Source organism: Crocuta crocuta, unplaced genomic scaffold (genome assembly GCF_008692635.1).
Source record: "Crocuta crocuta isolate KB4526 unplaced genomic scaffold, BGI_CrCroc_1.0 scaffold10, whole genome shotgun sequence".
In the NCBI taxonomy this organism is placed as follows: domain Eukaryota; kingdom Metazoa; phylum Chordata; class Mammalia; order Carnivora; family Hyaenidae; genus Crocuta; species Crocuta crocuta.
In genome coordinates, this window is record NW_027527551.1 from 2,765,968 (window position 1) to 2,783,902 (window position 17,935).

Genomic DNA, 17,935 nt, shown 5'->3' on the forward strand with positions numbered 1-17,935 from the left:
AGCCTAGGGGTTGAGCAAGCCAGTCCACAGTCAAATACCTTTCATGAGATTATTGTGAAAATTAAATAAAATGATTTATTCAGGTTTCTGGTACAGTGTGTGATGCAGTCAGTAGTTATTTATAATTGTTTATTAGTAGCAAATAATACAGAGATTGCATTCACTTACTGGGGATGGAAATAATAATGCTTGCTTGTCCTCAGAATATTCCCAGTATAAATAGGAAGTATATATTAAAGAAATAATTATATCACAACAAAAAAAGCGCTACGAGAAGATAAAGGACAGGGTACTTCTTTTGGCAGGATGTATTACTTCATTTATTCATTCATTAAAAAATAGATTTATCAACATAATTCATTCTATGGGCCAGCCTAGGGCTAGGTGCTGGCATGCAGAAGTGAGCCACACAGGATGTTGTCCCTGGTCTGTGTTGTGTGTGTGTGTTGGGGGTAGGGGGGGTTGGTGGGGATTGATGGGGAAGTCAGAAGGGCAGGCTTTATAGAAGAGGGGACCTCTGGGCTGGATCTGTAAGGCTGAAGGACATTTTCCGCAGAGAAGGGAAAGAAAGCAAGAACAGAATCAGATGCCAGATGTATAAAGGACTTTAGGCATCAGCCTGGGGCAGTGTTTTCCAAAGTGTGTTCCACGGGATACCAGTCCCCAGAGTGGTTCCTCAAGGGGGTATATCCAGGGTAAGGCACCTTTTAGAGATGATGAGGATTATAAACACATTAAAATATTGAGAAGGCTGATGGTGTAATATCATTAAGTCAGTTTAACTCAATATTTCTTAAGTTTTTGACCGTGGACACCTTCTTTGATGCAATATCTGTTAGCAGAGGCCCCACTTTTGGAAACATAGTCTCAAGAGAAGCAACCACTTTATTCTATGGATGGCAGGATGAGGTACAGAGAGGTTAAAGGTCACATAACAACCTTAGAAGCTCCAAAAAGTCAGGGTTCATGTTATTCTCCAGCACTTTTATTTCCCCAGCAGTTAATCTGGTACCTGGCACAGAGTAGATGTGCAAAAAATATTTGAGATGAGACATTGATGAATCAATGATAGCATGAACTAGAAGAGAATTCAGGTATCTCAACTTTCAGATTTATGATTTTACTGTTCTACCTTTCAGCTAATGGGAAATATTTCCACAAAGACACAGAGAGAAATTCTCCCCACAAGAGTTATGTAGACATTTTCCCCTTTCAGATAGGGTTGCCAGATAGAATGCAGGATGCATGCAGTATTTGGGACATTCTTATGCCAAAAAAATTATTAGTCGTCTTTCTGAAATTCAAATTTAACTGGGTGTCCTACATTTTTATTTGCTAAATCTGGCAACCCTACTCTTAGGGGAACAATATGGAAACCTTTCTTCTTCCTAAACCTTCTTGCTTGCTAATCACCTTGAAGGGCGATTCATATACAGAGGTGTATTTTACTTTCCAATATATCAAAGGTTCAGTCCTTTTAAGTGGGCCTAAGAAGATAAACCGATTATGTACAACTCCTGTTTCTTTCAAGTTCCTGCTGAGAGGGAAAGCTTTTGTGTAAACAGGGAAGTGGCAGAACATTTATCTTCTCAGCCTGGGCTCCGGCACATGGGAGGGAGCTCCCAGAGAATTCTTCCAGCAAGGGCATTGCTGCCACCTGTTATGATTCAAGCAACAAGAAGTTTGGGGCCAGAGATGACAAGATGCATGTGAAAGAACAGGGAAGACAAACATCTAGGTCATGAGGCTGTTCGGATTCTGCAGAGGAAGAATACTTGCTATTATACTCTAAGCCAGGTTTAGGTTTCCAAAAAGTGGTACTTTTGGCCATAAAATTTCTGGAGTCTGGACCAGGTGATTCCTGCATTTTGTGCAGTGCAGACCTGGATGTAGATCAGAACTTATAATGCTTTTAAAAGCACTCTTGTCCTCCATTCATCTTTGTCCTGCCCCACAAAGATGCAGTGAGACCTCACCAACCATCCGTTATTACTTTGCCAGGAGGATCCTGACCTAAAGACAGTTAAACAACTAAAAAGAGCACTAAACAAGCAAGCAAGCAAACAAACAAACAAAAACAAAGCCCTCCCTAAAACCTTTTCTGCTCTTCATACTGTGAGTGGCTTAGGCAGTTCACTTTGCTTTCATTCTCAGCTTGGTATAGATTATAGGTGCTTTTGTAAACCCCAACCTAAAACTCTGTATGTGTTTAGATAGCTTTGTGCACTGCACTCCTTTATGTGGGTTATTTCTCATGATTCACTGCAGTGATTTTACTTCTGCAGAGAAGGGCAAGGACTTAAAGTGTTGATTAATTGTGCTTTCATTCATTGATTTGCTCATTTTACAAACATTTTTAAAAATGCATACTGTCCAGGGACTGTGTGCATGGCACCGGAGAAACAGATAAAGCACAATCCATGTCCTCCAGGAGCTGACAGGTTAAACAAATATTTGCAATTCAGTGTGAGAAGTCAATAGAGATGCTGCAAAGAGGGGCTGGCTGAGTGATCAGCTTCGCCTGTGGGAGGTGGAAGGGGAAGGGAGAGCTGCACAGAGGAGATTTATGAGCTGAATCCTGAGGAATAAATAGGCATTTTCTAAGTGTAGAGAAGGTAGAATGGGAACAGCATGTGCAAAGGCAAGGAAATAAGAAGTGTGAGAAGTAAGGGGCACCTGAGTGGCTCAGTTGGTTGAGTGTCCGTCTTCAACTCAGGTCACGATCTCACTGTGTGTGAGTTTGAGCCCCACATCGGGCTCCCTGCTGTCAGCCTGTCAGTGCAGAGCTCTGCTCTTTAGATCCTCTGTACCCTTATCTCTGCCCCTCACCTGCTCGCGCCCCTCCCCCAACCCCCCAAAAAAGGACTTGTTCAGTGAGAGGCCCCTACAGCTAAAGCTGATCCACTGGGATCCAAGAAGAACATAGCATAACTTATTATTCTTATTTTTTATGTAAAAGTAAACCACTAACATTCAGAGTATGACTTATAGTTGAGCATATGTAATTTATCAATATACATTTGGCTGGTTGCATGCCCAAAAACACTTTACCAAAAGGGGGCGCTTGGGATCAAACTAATTAGGCTACGACAACTGCAGTGGTAGAACTAAGAACTCAGTTCATGGCCCTCCGCTCTGGCTGCAGCAGTGCAAACAGGAGTCTAGATAATTATGTTTCCTTCAGTCCAGGGCACCTCAAAGAATGGTCAATGGAGACAGAATGCCTAGAGTGCTTGCTTTAGAAAACCAAATTCTCAGGCCTATCCTAGGTCAGTAGAATCAGTATCAATCAGCAGTAGGACCCAGAAACTTACAGTTCTAACAGCTCCGCAGCTGATGTCTTAGTTGACTCAAGCTGCCAGAATGAAATACCACAGACTGGACGGCTTCAACAACAGAAATGTATTTTCTCACAGTTTTGGAGTCTGGAAACACCACGGTTAAAGTTCCACTTGGTTCAGTGTCTCTGGTGAGGGTTCTCTTCCTGGCTTGTACATGGCTACCTTGTCCTTGTGTCCTCACAGGGTGGGGAGAGAGCTCTGGTGTTTCCTCCTCTTCTTATAAGGGCACCCATTCTATTGGATCAGGGCTCCACCCTTATGATCTCATTTAACCTTAATTATCTTTTTAAAGACGGTCCCTGCAGTACAGTTGCATATGTGATTAAGACTTCAACGTAAGAATTTTGGAGGAATACAGTTCAGTCCATGGTCTCATATTAACTGAAGTTTGAGGACCACTGCTCTAGTCTTAACCATAAAGAAGCAGTACAGTGACAGCTTCTAATGTAGGCCTATTTGTTCCTGAGTCTGAACCCAGAGAAAGGGCTGCAGAAATGTGGAATTTTCAGCATCCCTATTGCCTTCCAGACTAGTGCTGTTCAGTAAAAAATATATTGGGGGTAACAAATGCAAAATACATACATAATTAATAACTTTTAGGAGCCACATTGAAATAAAGAGCAAACAGAATGGTGAAGTTAATTTTAATGACTATTTAGTTCAATATATCTAAAATGTTATCGATCCAACATAAAATCAATATATGAGGTTATTAATAAGACACAAGTTTTTGAACTAAATCTTTGAAATTCCAGTGTGCATTATTTTACACTTAAAACATATCTCAATTCGAATTAGCCAGATTTCAAATGCTCAGTGGCCACATGTGGCTAGTGGCTACCGTATTAAACAGTCAGTGCTAGATTACTACAACCTTCAATTCAGTGCTTGAGGCAAAGCAGACAAGGTGTGTTGTGAACATGCTGTGCAGGTAGCACCATTTCTAAGAGAGACTTTATGATTATGATTAGTCCTGGAACATTTTTGTTGACAAGACTCTCCTCTAACCAGCAGCTTAAGATGTCAAGTTTAAGCAGAGAACGGAAACTGATGGCTGATCCTAGCAGTTGAAGGAATTGTCACCATTCAGTGTTGTGTTGACCATTTACATAAGAAATCACAAGCTGCCAGAGCTGGCTGATGACTGAGCCAGGCTAACTGGATGATAGTTTGCCCTGAAATGAAAACTGTGCTGCATTTGATTGAGTATCCTCAGTTGTCACTTCTCACCTCCACTGAACCTTTCCCAAGACCACAGTTGATGTCACTTCAAAGGATCAGAACTGGACTTCATCTGTGAAGAGTGTATTAATCCTGAGACAGTCTCCTTCAAACCAAGCAGCATCTGTAGTCAGTATTGGAGGTGGGGAAGGCATATGGAGAAAGTTCTTTGAATTTTATATAATGAAGAGAGCATTAGGCTCATTGTGAGGTTAGCTTTATCCATATCCCATAAGACCAAGTGACTCCAGTGCTACCAGCATGTTATTGGTGCTGAGATGTGTTTTGGGACCCACTAGAGAGCAGATGCTTTCAGTTACTTTAAGGACAACAAATTATTGTCTTGTTGGAGGAAATTAGGGGTGTTTGGCTGGAAAAGAGAAAATTTGTTGGGGGAGGACATGAGAGCTCACCCTCATATGTTTGACAGCTTTTGGAAGAGGAATTATACTTATTCTGTGTCGTTAAAAAGGGCAGCTACAACACATTTTTAGCTCAAACTAAAGAGAGATTGTGACATCGTTTATAAGACACAGACACCAGACTGTGTTCCCCTAAGGAAACGTTTATTGAGTACCTGTTTTGGGTCAAGCACTGTCACTTATATTATTTCAATTAAATTTCACAACATTCCTGCAAGGTAAGTATTACTACCTCATTCCAAGTGTAGTGTCTCCCTGTAACAAGGCCTGATCACAGCCACCAGGGGAGAGGAAGCCATCCACCCTGTTGCTGGCACCTGCTGAGTACGCAGCTTTCCCAGCAGGCTTTATGCCCCAGGCAGCAAATTAAATGTAAATGTCATTTGCTCTCTGTGCTGGATTGGAAAAGAGAAAACTTGCGTGTTCTGTACAATGGAACTTGAATTTAACATGAGAGAAACTTTAAAACATCCAATACAAAGTTGCAAAAGGCTTTCATTTAAAACAGTGCTTCCCATTCTCATTAATACTGTGTGTCCTGTCAGAGTCTAAATTCCCTTCTCTATGTGCATTTTCAAGTTTTTTTTCTAGCCTCTACAATTTGTCCATGATCAGTCTTTTTTTTTTTTTTTCTGAGATCTGTCTTGTAGTGTCCATGAAGGAATAGTTCAGAATGCAGTTCTGAAATGGATGTTGATTTTTCTTTTGTCCTACCAGCAGAATGGGCTGTGGCTAGAGCTGCCTCCTGTCTCTTGTGGCAGAAAGTAGACATAAATATCTGTATGTGATACAAGCATAAAAAATATTAACTGGCTAATATTAGCAAGTACTTATTGTCTGACCGGGATCATTTTAAGGGCTTTATGGGTCAAGTCATTGTTCCTGACATATTTCCCATAATGTAGATACTGTTAGTACTCCCACTTTATAGAAGGGGAAATTGAGGCACAGAGAGGTTATATAATTTGTCCAGGGTCACACAAGTAATAAGTGGTAGTCCTGACTGACTAGCAGGCATTCAAAACAGATATTCTAATCCAAGAGACCATAAACACAATTGTTACAATGTCTCTTGGTGTAGCATAGTATAATTTTCTCCTACTCTAGCAGAGAACAAGCACACCACACTGGTAAGGCCCCAGTGGAGATTAGACTTGCACTGTCCAATTTGGTTATGACACACGGCTATTGAATGCTTGAAATGAGGCTGGTCCAAACTGTGATGTTCTATAAGAATAAAGTACATACTGGATTTTGAGGACTTCGTATGAGAAAAAGAATGCAAAACATGTCTTTTGTAATTATTTCATATTGATTAAATGTTGAAATGATAATTTAGGTATATTGGGTTAAGTAAAACCTACTGTTAGAATTAATTTCACCCATTTGTGTTCACTTTTTAAAATATGACTTCTAGAAAATTTAAAATAACACATATGGCCTGGCTTTGTCACTGGTGTTTCTATTGGACAGCACTGGCCTTGATCTTTTGCTTATTCATTTGTTCACTCATTGTTCATATGTCTTAGCACCCATGAGGCACGAAGAGTGCGATATTGCAGTCAACAAGACAGATTTGGCATCTGTTCTCATATAGCTCAATATTCTGAAAAGGCTGGTGGGTTGAGGGTGAGAACAGACCCTAAGAAATAATTACCTAAGTAGTTAATTAATTACCATCATTACTATTTAAATCAGAGAAGGGATTTGCTATGAAAGAATATACTACAGACACCTAACCCTTGGGGACCATGCAATAAATATTATTCATCCAGTAAAAATTTGTTGAGTAAAAGAAATGAATCTGGGGGTTTAAGGAGGCTTCCCTGAGGAAATAACTTCCAGACAGAGTTCCAAGGAATGAGGAGAGAAGTGAAATATTGGGAGCTTCAGCTATACAATTCATAGGCTCTGGCAGGTTCTTCCCTCACATCAGGAATAGTCAGCTCTGGTCCAGTTTCCTGGCAAGCCATGCCCAAGCATTTTGTGGGGTGCACAGACATGTGGGGACCTGCTCCTTGGCAAGGGAGAGGAGCGGGACAGGCACTGGAGGTGTGTCAGGGAGCTGGGTGGGAGGGGGGCGCCTTTGCCTCCCTCATCCAGCAGCAGGCAGTGACCAGCACTGTGGGCTCTAGGACCTCAGTTTCTTCCATGGGGTGATGGCTTCTGTTGCTTCCTCTTCTGTTCCTCTTCGCCCCCATGGCTAGTTTTGCCTCCGCAGCATTTCCCTTTATTGCACAATCCATCCGACAGGTTTTTATTTTGTTGTTGTTGCTGCCCAGTATAAATGAGACCTCCAGTAGGGAGAATGACTTGTAAATCTTTTGTGACCCTGGAGTACAAAATGTTCCCAATTTCTTCCCTTGAGCAGTTTCCATTTCTGTGGCAAGCTACAAAAGAACGCTTATTTTTGTTGATAACAGTGTAGCTTGGAGGGGAGGGGAAGGAACTTCGCCTGGTGGCTGGGTGGCGGAAGTCTGCTGCCTGTAACTTGCCCAAAGGAGGAGAGAGCTGGGGGCAGGGCTGGGGGCAGCTTGGGAGGAATGTTGGGCACTTGCCCTCGGGCTTCAGGTTGTGTGGAGCCTCGCCCCTGCACAGCCCCTAGGGAGTTGATTCTTGGAGGAGTCTGCTTCAATTCTCTGCACACCTGATCCCAGCTTGCCAAGTTACCCACTGAGCTGGAAAACAATAAAACCACCATAAACCCAGCTGGGGGTGATTTTGTTAGGTTCTGAGTCTGTGTACCTTGCCTGGATCTTATGTTGGGCTTGAACACAAGGAGGGCTGTCCCTGGGTGGGTAACAGTTTCAACAGGGAAATTACGCACTGTGCCCTCAAACATGCTGGGCACCCAACAAATATTTGTTAAACCAACAAATAAAAATTTGCAGTAAGGAATACTGTTTCAGTTAATTTTCTACACATGCACTACCTGGGTGGGACGTCAAGCCAGAAAAGCATTATGATGTGGTTTGGCAAACATTCTGTATTGTAGCTTTGTTCTGATTGTCATAAAAACCCAACTGAGTCTCAGTTGGGCCAGTGTTTCTGCAAAAGCTCTTCCTGTTCAGAGTCTGTGATTCTTTGAAAGATGCTTGGCTAGGGACAGGCTTCTGATCTGAAGGGGAGGGTTATAGTCAGCCTGTGTGTCTACCTATGGTGACTACTCCTTCTTTCAGCACAATGTTTCGACTTCAGCACTGTTGTAGTTGGGGCTGGATATTCTTTGTAGTGGACCATCCTGTGCAATGTAGGATGTTTCACGAAGTCACTGGCCTCCTAAATGCCAGTAGCACTTCCCCATCTGCCCCAAGTGGTGAAAATCAAGATGCTTCCTGACATTGTCCAGTGCCTCTGGGGAGGCAGAATTGCCCCTGCCTGTGAACTGCTGTTCTATAGGAGTAAAGGGGCACAACACTGCAGACTGTATAAAAGAGCCCATTATGCAGAAAGCAGTTTGTGCTGGAATATATCATACAGCATGCAGGGTTTGTGGATTTATTTTCCCAAAGTCTTCTATTTGGCACACATGAAAATCACCTGACCTCTATTAGTCCTCACTGACTGTGGTGGAGGGGGTGGGGGTGGAAGGTCCCTGAAGCACAGTGAGTTCTAGAGGTGGTTAACTCAATACAGGTGATGTCTGCCTGCTGTGTCATCGTTCTATCCACACCCCCTCCTCTGTTCCTTGTGTATGGCGGTGTACAGTAACATACACTAAAGTCGGCTGGGAGGCTTTCCCAAAAATAACATGCCTGGCTCCATGGACAGGATTCTGACTAGCACCCATATCGGGTGATGTAGCTGTGCAGCCAGGGCTCGGAACCTGTGGTGTGGCAGAGAACCTGGGCTTTGGGACATGCCTGGCTTTAGTCTCAGTAGACCAGATTTCTCTGAGTTTATTGTTGATGAAACGGGGTAATTAATAGCTTCCTTGTTTGGTAACAAGTAAAGGAGGTGACATTCTAAGGAAGGTCTTATTGTGAGGTGCATAGTAAGTGCTCAATAAATGCTCTTTCCTTTCTGGCCTACCTTCCCTGATCTACTTCCTTTCTTCTGGTCTTTTCCCCACTGGTTCCCAGCCAGATCTCGGGCCAGTCTGGTATCTCCATGTGGCTGATGTGAGGTCACCTCACAACTCACTGTGGAGCCACTTTAGCTCCCTGCATCTGGAAAGAGGCAGCGTCTGCACACGTTGGAGGCACTGGGCCCTGGCGGCGCTCGCATGGCTTTCCCACTGTATTCCTAGACAAGGCGATCAGAGGAGCCAGCAGTGAGCTGCCAAGTGGGACCAAGGAAACACATTCCTGCCCAGGAGTGTGTCTTAATGACAACCTGCTATTTTTTGTTTGTTTTTGAATGGGGAAGTGGGGAGCTATGGTAGAGCCTATGCACTTAGTAAGTCTAAGTGACAGGGGTCAGCAGATGGCGATGTGGAAAGGAGAGGTTCCATTTATTCTTTCATTCATTTACCTTTTCAAGTTACTGCCTTTTTAAAGGACCCCTTGTAGGTGCAGGCCCCCAGAACTGGAACAATGCCTTGGTTATGTTGAACTAGAAAGTGACAAACACCCTTGGAAAGAATGCTCTTGTGTATGTCTGTCAGCCCTCCTGGAAGCTACTGACCAGCCACAATGTTCAATCAAGAGCCAGGGGTCCCTGTGAACCTGCCTGTGCCTGAACTTTTAGAAAACCCCACCATTTTATCAGGAAGAAATTAGTAACCGCAGATGTATTAGCAGGGAGTTGAGGTAGCCTTGTAAATGAGTATGAAAGTTATACCCTCACCACATTATTTACCCCATTAATTCTTTTCCCTTGGAATGCACTGCTTATAAAAACACGAGATGAGTGTTTTTCAGTGGTTTGCGAGGAAAAGGTAACCCTGGGCAAATGATTTGTAACCAGAAACCCTGGGTAGATTCTTTGACCCTGCCTAAGAAACCCACTAAGGACATTTTACTAGACCAGTAGTTCTCAATCAGGGGTGATTTTGTCCCTCAGGGAATATTTGGAAATGCTTGGAAGCATTTTTGGTTGTCACATTAGGGGAGGATGCTGCTCGCATCTAGTGAGTCGAGGCCATGGATGCTGCTAACTACCCTACAAGGCACAGAAGAGGCCTCTCTAACCAGGAATTATCCAGTTCAAAATGTCAGTAGCATCAGGGTTGAGACAAACCAGTGTCCAATGCTGGCTCTGTGCTGGTACTGGGGTGTGAGGTCCAGGTGCCCCTGTCCCAACAAAACCCAGCTCTCACCTGCTGAAACAGCTTGCTTAGCTTGGTGGTGGTCATGGTTAGATCTGGGCACACTGTAGCCAAGCAGTAATGGTGACAACAATATTCATGACTGTTTCATTAATAACCTACTCTGTGCCAGTCCAGAGCTGTGCCTCTTACAGACATTATCTTACTGAATTCCAACCGTAGTCATGGATCATGCAGATGAGAGAGCAGAGCCTCAGATAAGTGAAATTGCCTGGGTGAGACTATACAACTACTAAGTAAAGGAATCAGGGTTTGTACCCAAGTCTTTTTCCTCCAGAGCTGAGGTCGCTTGTTCTGGAGAAAACTGAGGGGAACAGCAATGGTTAAGCATCTGGATTCTTTCATTCAGCTTTGGGATAGATTTTGCTCACGACTTGGTTTTTCCTTACTTTAGGTAACCTGCAGTGGGATTAAGTCTTCACCTTTGTAGCTTTTTAACTCTACCTTGATTCCTTTTTTATGAGTAGTGATTTTGTCCAGTACCCTTGCATAAGTAATAGCAATCTCATCACACAATGGGCAGAGTGACTTGCTTGAATTTCTCAATACACAGGCTAGCTAAGGAAAGTAGGCTGCAGTGTTCCTTGGCTTTCCCTGGATGCCTCTAGATGTTCCTCATCTGGCCAGGATGACACTGCTCCTATTACATAAGCTGTGAGGAGGTAGAAGCTCAGACACTCGCCAGGCTGTCCGTGTCTGGGAAGATTTGTCACTCACACAGCCATTTTGACTCTGAGACCTCTTTGGACAGCTATGGGAAGGTCCCCTGGGGTCCTGAGTACATGGGTAGCGAGGGCAGACACTTGATTCTAGGACCAGCTCCAGCAAGTAGGCTGGCCACACTTCCTCTTTGGGGTTCAGTATCTGCATCTGAAAATGAGGATACCTGCTTTTTGCAACTCTTTGTACTTTTCTATCTCTACAATCCTATGGCTCAAGGCAGAGAGAAGTTTGAGTTCAATTCTGAGGAATAAAGGTGGAGGGAAAAAGTCTGGAGAGATTTTCATTTGCCAAACCAGAAGGGAGGCAGAGAGCTCTGGCTAGGGTTCCCATGGTTAGGCTTCGGTAAGCTTCTGTGATCTCTGCAACTTCTCACCTTCTGTGATCTCTGCAACTTCTCACCGTTGCCATTCTGCTCTCCCTTTATTGATTAACAGAAAACCCTGAAAGTGGGATGTGAACAGAGAGGAAGGAGACAGACCTTTCCTGGAACCCTTTAAAACACTGTTTCCTAGATCTGACTCTGTGCTTGCTGCTCCCCAGAGTATCTCTCTTTTGGAGAAGGCCAGAGGAAACTTTCTCTGATTCTTTTGGCTAAACACCCCTGGGTAAATGCCCTTTCTTCTCCTCCCACTCCCTGCCCAAAGACTTTGGTCTTACCCCCAATATCTCTTTCACAGAGAATGAGAATCTGCCCCTACTCCCAGGCCCTGTCACACAGGCAGGCATGAGACATGGCCCTGTATCCCCTGACACCCGCTAACAGTTTTGGTGGGGGTATATCTCACCCGGAGGGAAGTCCTCAGTAGTAGATGGTCCAGTGAGCAAGGCCTGTTGGAGTAAGTTTCCCTCTCTGGGGAGAATTTGAATCAGGAGTCACAGGGAACAGGGGGCACTCAGCTCAAAGATCTGTCAGCCGAAGGAACTGATGTGAGCATAAAGGTAATCGTCTGTTTTCCAGGTGAAGGAAATGCAAGATGAAAGGTTGTCAATGAGGGTTAAGATGTGCATTCATGGTGGAACCCGGGAAGTCTGGATGAGCCATTCCCTGCCTTGATCATCTGTGGTGTTGGCTGCTTTGGGGTAGACAAAAAGGGGCCTCTGCCCTGGCAATTTGCACTAAGAGGCACAGCTATTAGAAAAGGCCCCAACAGGATTTGTTTTCTGACTTGCTCTTTGCTTGAAAGTCTCCTACTACAAGTGGAATTTGGATTTCACAAAGAACAGTGCAAGAGTAAAACCCACTCTTTAAAGCCCAGCTTGCAGCAGGCCCTAGGCAAGGTTGTAATGTCTGTGAAGTCGCTTTCTAGTTCCGCGAAGGCCTTTTTTCCCCCTGTTCTCCATCTATTACCCTAGCTCCACAACTGCTTTTCTCCTTTACAGAATTTCCCTATGTGGGAAAGTGAAAAGTGACTGTTAACATATTACTAAGTGAAAGACCCAGTCAGAGAAGGCTATATACTATATGATCCCACTCTGTGACAGTCTGGGAAAGGCAAAACTTTGGAGAGAGAAAAAGATCAGATTGGGGGGCAGAGGGGAGAGATAAGTAAACAGAACACAGAGGGTTTTTAGGGCAGTGAAGATACTCTGGATGATACTGTAATGATAGATGCATGTCATTATATGTTTGTCCAAGCTTGTAGAAGGTATAACATCAAGAGTGAATCCTAATGTGAACTAGGGACTTTGGGTGATAATGATGTGTCACTGTAGGCTCATCAGTTGAAACAAATGTTCCATTCTGTGAGGGATGTTGGTAACAGGAGAGGCTATGCCCGTGGGGGAGAGTGAGGATAAGGGAAGTCTCGGTACCTTCTTCTCAGTTTTGCTATGAGCTTAAAACTGCCTTTAAAAAGTCTTAAAAAGGGGCACTTGGGTGGCTCAGTCGGTTAAGCATCCGACTTCGGCTCAGGTCATGATCTCGCGGTCTGTGGGTTTGAGCCCTGCATCGGGCTCTGTGCTGACAGCTCAGAGCCTGGAGCCTGTTTTAGAATCTGTGTTTCCTCTCTCTCTCTGCCCCTCCTCAGCTCATTCTCTGTTTCTCTCTGTCTCAAAAATAAATAAATGTTAAAAAAAAAAGTCTTAAAAAATTACCCAAACCAGACAGAAACAAACAAAATGACTGTTCAGACAGGATGTTACTTATATTCCTAGATAATTTTACCTTTTGGGGACATACACTTTAAAAATTTTTTTTAATGTTTTATTTATTTCTGAGAGAAAGACAGTGTGAGCAGGGGAGGGTCAGAGAGGGAGGGAGACACAGAGTCTGAAACAGGCTCCAGGCTCTGATCTAGCTGTCAATACAGAGCCCGACGTGGGGCTCGAACCCACGAACCGTGAGATCATGACCTAAGCTGAAGTCGGACGCTTAACCGACTGAGCCACCCAGGTGCCCCGGGGACATACACCCTTTAAACCAAAAAAAGAGTTGCAATTATATATCATAAAGAACTGCATCACAATAAAAATAGTTGCTATTCAGCACCTTCTGTGTACCTGGCAACTGTGGTCGACATTGTGATTTCCTAATTCATCAGTCATTCCACGCCATCCTCTCCTTGCTAGCAGAGCCTTAATGTCCAGTTTCCCCACAACCCCAGTGTGTTGCAGGAAGGTAACTACCCCAGTATCAGGATGTGCATGTTCCTGAGGTCTAAGCTAATCATGCTACCTGCATTCTTATTGCCAGGGATTCATTTAGGCATGGGGATACAGTGCACACCTGGTCAACGAGACATAAGGGGGCTTCTAGGAAAGGTTTTATTCCTTGATATAAAGAGTTTTTCAGGGGAGAATCTTTCTTCCTACTCTTCTGCCGGTTGTTGTTGCAAGAGGTAGTGTTGCTTGGAGCATCTCCTGCCACGTTGCATTCATTGGGGAGGCACATTGCACATGGCGCAGCAGAATGATGGAGAATGCGAACCCTCGATGACATAAAAAAAATGCTCATTCAGCTTTGCAACAACCCCATTTCTGAACCTTCTATAATTCCGTATTGTTTTATTATGATACTTTTATTTTGGTCTTAGTTAATTAAAGTTGAAAGCATCTTAATGGATGCTGTGCTAAATGCTTTAGGCAGACCATCTCAATTGATTCTCACTTTATATTGACAAGAAGATGGTGGCTTAGAGAGCTGAGAACTTTCTCCAAATCACAGAAGCAGCAACTGGCACCTCAGATCTAGATGCCTGCTTCTACCTTCCTCTGGGTCCTTAAGTAAGTGCCTTAACCTTGCTGACAATTTTCTCATCTGTGAAGAAAGACAGTACTGGTTGGCCTCAAGTGTCCCCTGCCAACTCTAAAATTCTAGGAATACAATTCTAGCTCTAAAATTCTTGGTCCCCAGTCCAGGCACCATGGTGCGAAAATGGAGGCTTATATTTTGCTGGCTTCTTAAATGCAGACAGGAAAATCCAGCTCCAGATAACATTAACAAAAATGAAATTTGTTGTAACATATCAGGTGGATCACGGTCAAATTAATGCCCTTGGAATACCCTCATGAGGAAGTCACTGCCACCCCCAAGGCTGCCCAGTGGTTCTGCAGTCAGCACCGTTCTACTACCCCGTTGGATACAGGAGGTCCACCTCGCCTGTGGTCTCAGAATGACTCCTAGACTGTTCTCAGTTCTTCACCTGCTCCAGGGTAAAATTATAGATGCAAGCATTTAGGTCAGACAGACTTAAATTGTATGTCCTGGTTGCCAGAGGCTAGGATCCAAGCCTGGGTGGGGTTCCCCCGGAAGCAACCCCAAAACAAGGGGTTAAGTGCAAGTGGTTTATTTGGGGGTAGTCCAAGGAAACATTGGAGGTGAGTGGCAAAGTCATGTGGGGAAGAGAATGCATCAATAAAGGATATGTTACCAAGCAGGTTACCCCTGCTCAGCCTGTTGGAGAGTTCTGAGAGACAGTGTAGACCGGGCACCTCAAAATTATCCCACTGATGGACAAAGGAACTAAGGTATTCACCATCCAGTCTCCACAGTCATTGGTTGAGGGCTGTGGCAGGGAGGAGGTGCAGTGTACATTCCCCGGCACTCCTTGCTTGTCCTGCATCCTGTGTGAGCAAGGCAGGGGTCAGAGAAAGCCCTCCGGCAACGAGCCTGAGGAGCTGGCGATTGGAACCTGATGGTGCACAAGTGCCTGGTATTTGGAATCTGACGGTGCCCCAGTGCCTGGCACTTGCTATCTCTCGCCAACATTTATTTCCACAAACACAGGAAAAAAGTTAAGAAGCTAGGCACCCGACACAGTATCTGTCGTGGGGTCCTTGAGGAATCATGTCAGATAGGCAGCCACACTGTGCCCTGTGGGGGCCCTACCACCCACACAGACCTGGGTTGTCTGGGTGCCCCCAGCCCACTTGTTAGAAATGTGGCCAGTGCAGGCTTTTGTGTCTTCTGGCTTCTCACTTGTCATTCTGTCTCTTACACAACCTTAAGCTTTTTGAGGGCAGATACCATCTTGGACATTTTTTAAATCCCGTTTCTCTTACCAGTTGCATTCTTTACAATGCTAGGCGTTAGCAGCCACAAATAAGTGTTTTTGTAAATGTTATTGTTATCAGTCTGTATAGCTTGATGGAAAACTAGAATAATAACCATGTGGCAGGACCCTGTAAGCCACATAGAACACACCTTTTCTACACCAGAACCCCTTCTATAGCCTCCCTGTCACAGCTAGTAGACACAGCTATTATCCTGACTTATGGGGACCAGTTTGGTGGGGGATGGTGGAATAGGGTTCTACAGTCAGCCTGCCTGCTTTTGAATCCTGACTGAGCCTTTAACTCTGTATGTGGCCTTGGCCAAATTAGGTAATGTTCTGGAGCCTTAGTGTTCTTATCTACACAGTGGGAATAATGGTAGTGTCTCCTTACATAGGGTTGTACAGATTAAATGGGAAAATGGATATAAGTATAAATACATATACACATAACATATATACACATATATATCTATATCTGTACCTATACAAATAATGATATTTAGCACAGTGCCTGCAAATAGCAAACACTTTATTGGGGTGATTATTATTGTAATCCAGAAATAGATTAGTTATTCGGTCTCCTTGAAGGTGGACTTCTTCATCTGGGAGCAGCTGCTGTTGTCAGCAGGTACTTCAATATATCAAATCTGGGTCTTTTGTCCTATAACTTCCATGCAAAGGTACAGTATTGAAACTATTTTATAAATTTCATTCTCCAAAAGGAATGATTTTTAAACACGACTTGATCTTGTTTTGCCTTCTCAAACTAGAGAGGGTAATTCTTTTTCATTTTCATGATTTGCTGTCAAATGAGAGAAGTACATTACCACTCCTAAGTCAGTATTTCCCAAAATGTCTTCTGAAAACTCTACCCTCCAAAGGAAAAAGCCTCTCCTTCAAGTCACAATGCCCATTCACACTTTTAAAGCCTCTGAGAAGTCCAGTAAATTTTTCCCCAAATTCAGTTGTCATGGAGTCTTTCTGCCATGTGATATTTATTAGTATCCCTGAAATTTCCTGGCACAGATTTTGATTTGTTTGACCTCTTTGCTACAAGGCTTTTGGTATTGGGCATCAGTGCTACAGATACTGAAAATAAGTCCTTTATTTTCACAAAAAATAATTTCATGAAATTTTGCAGTTAAAAACTTCTTTTCCTATGAGGCATAGGACCTTTTGCTCTTTTTAGAAGGACATCTTACAGTGTCTGCAAAACTGGAAAGATGTGGAAGGGAAGGCAAAAGAGCCTGCTCTCTCTGAGCCTGCTCTTTCTGGATCTGCTCTCTCTGAGCCTGCTCTTTCTGGATCTGCTCTCTCTCTGGACCTGCTCTTTCTGGACCTGCTCTGCCCCCTTCTCTCACCTGTAAAGCGACTCCTGCTTCTTGAAGATCAGTTGCTCCTACCACAGCAGCAGATCAAGAAAGAGTTCTACATGGAGAAAAACTTGTCCCCCCCGCCCCCTTTTTTTTTTTGGACCGTCCTTGGAAGCAGATTTCCCACTAGTGAGCATGAAAAATTAAACTTGAAAAGGAGGGTGTATTTTGACCAGAACCTTTTCTTCAAACTCCCCCTAATGCTCCTAAAAACTGATGGAAGAATACTGCTCCACTCAGGAAATGAGTAACCCGGCTCTTCACCCAAAGCTGAAGTTGAGAAAAAGGTCATTCCATGATTTGAATGACAAGGGCCCTTTCTTACTGTTTCTTCCCTCATGGAGGCAGGCCACACTCCGTTTGCAGGCTAGTTGGGTAATTAGGTTTGAGGGACAGTTCCTGAGAGAAGCACTGAGCCATAGGATCTCAGTGCTGGATCGTCATCAAGCCCAGACTTCCCATCTTACAAATGAAGCAGTTATGGTCCAGAGAGGTTAAGTGTTTTGACCCAAGTCACACAGCAGATACAGCTTCTTCCTCCTGCTCTAATGATATCTTTCTTTGCTTTCCTTCCTGCTCTTTTGTGTGTGTGGATTGTGGGGAGGAGAGAGGGCATATGGCTTCACAAATCTGATTTTTACCTTTCCCATTTGCAGCCAAGAAATATATTGTTGGGCTTAAGGTCTTTCTCATTCACTCAATAAATATTTATTTAAGTGCTTACTGGGTGTCAGGCACTGTGCCAGGACATTCTTCCACTGTGTCTGTTAAACAAACATGATTTATTCCCCTCTGAAGCTGGTAGAATGAGGCCCTAGGCCAGTTGTACGCACACAAAAAAATGCTATTTTGTAATTTTTGGTTTCCTGGCACCAGATACTTTAGCCCCCATCACTGAAGAACCCCACTGGTGTTTCTAGCCCCTTGGTATCCCCTGAACGATGTTGGTTCATGTCTGAGACCTCAGGCATGGAGCTTCACAGAGCCCTTCCTGCAGAGTCTTTCCTTGCAGGGGACAAGGGTTGGTCTTCTTCCTTAAAGATTGGGGAAGTATGGGCTGGTCTGAGGGTGGTGCCCTTGTGTCATTACCCGC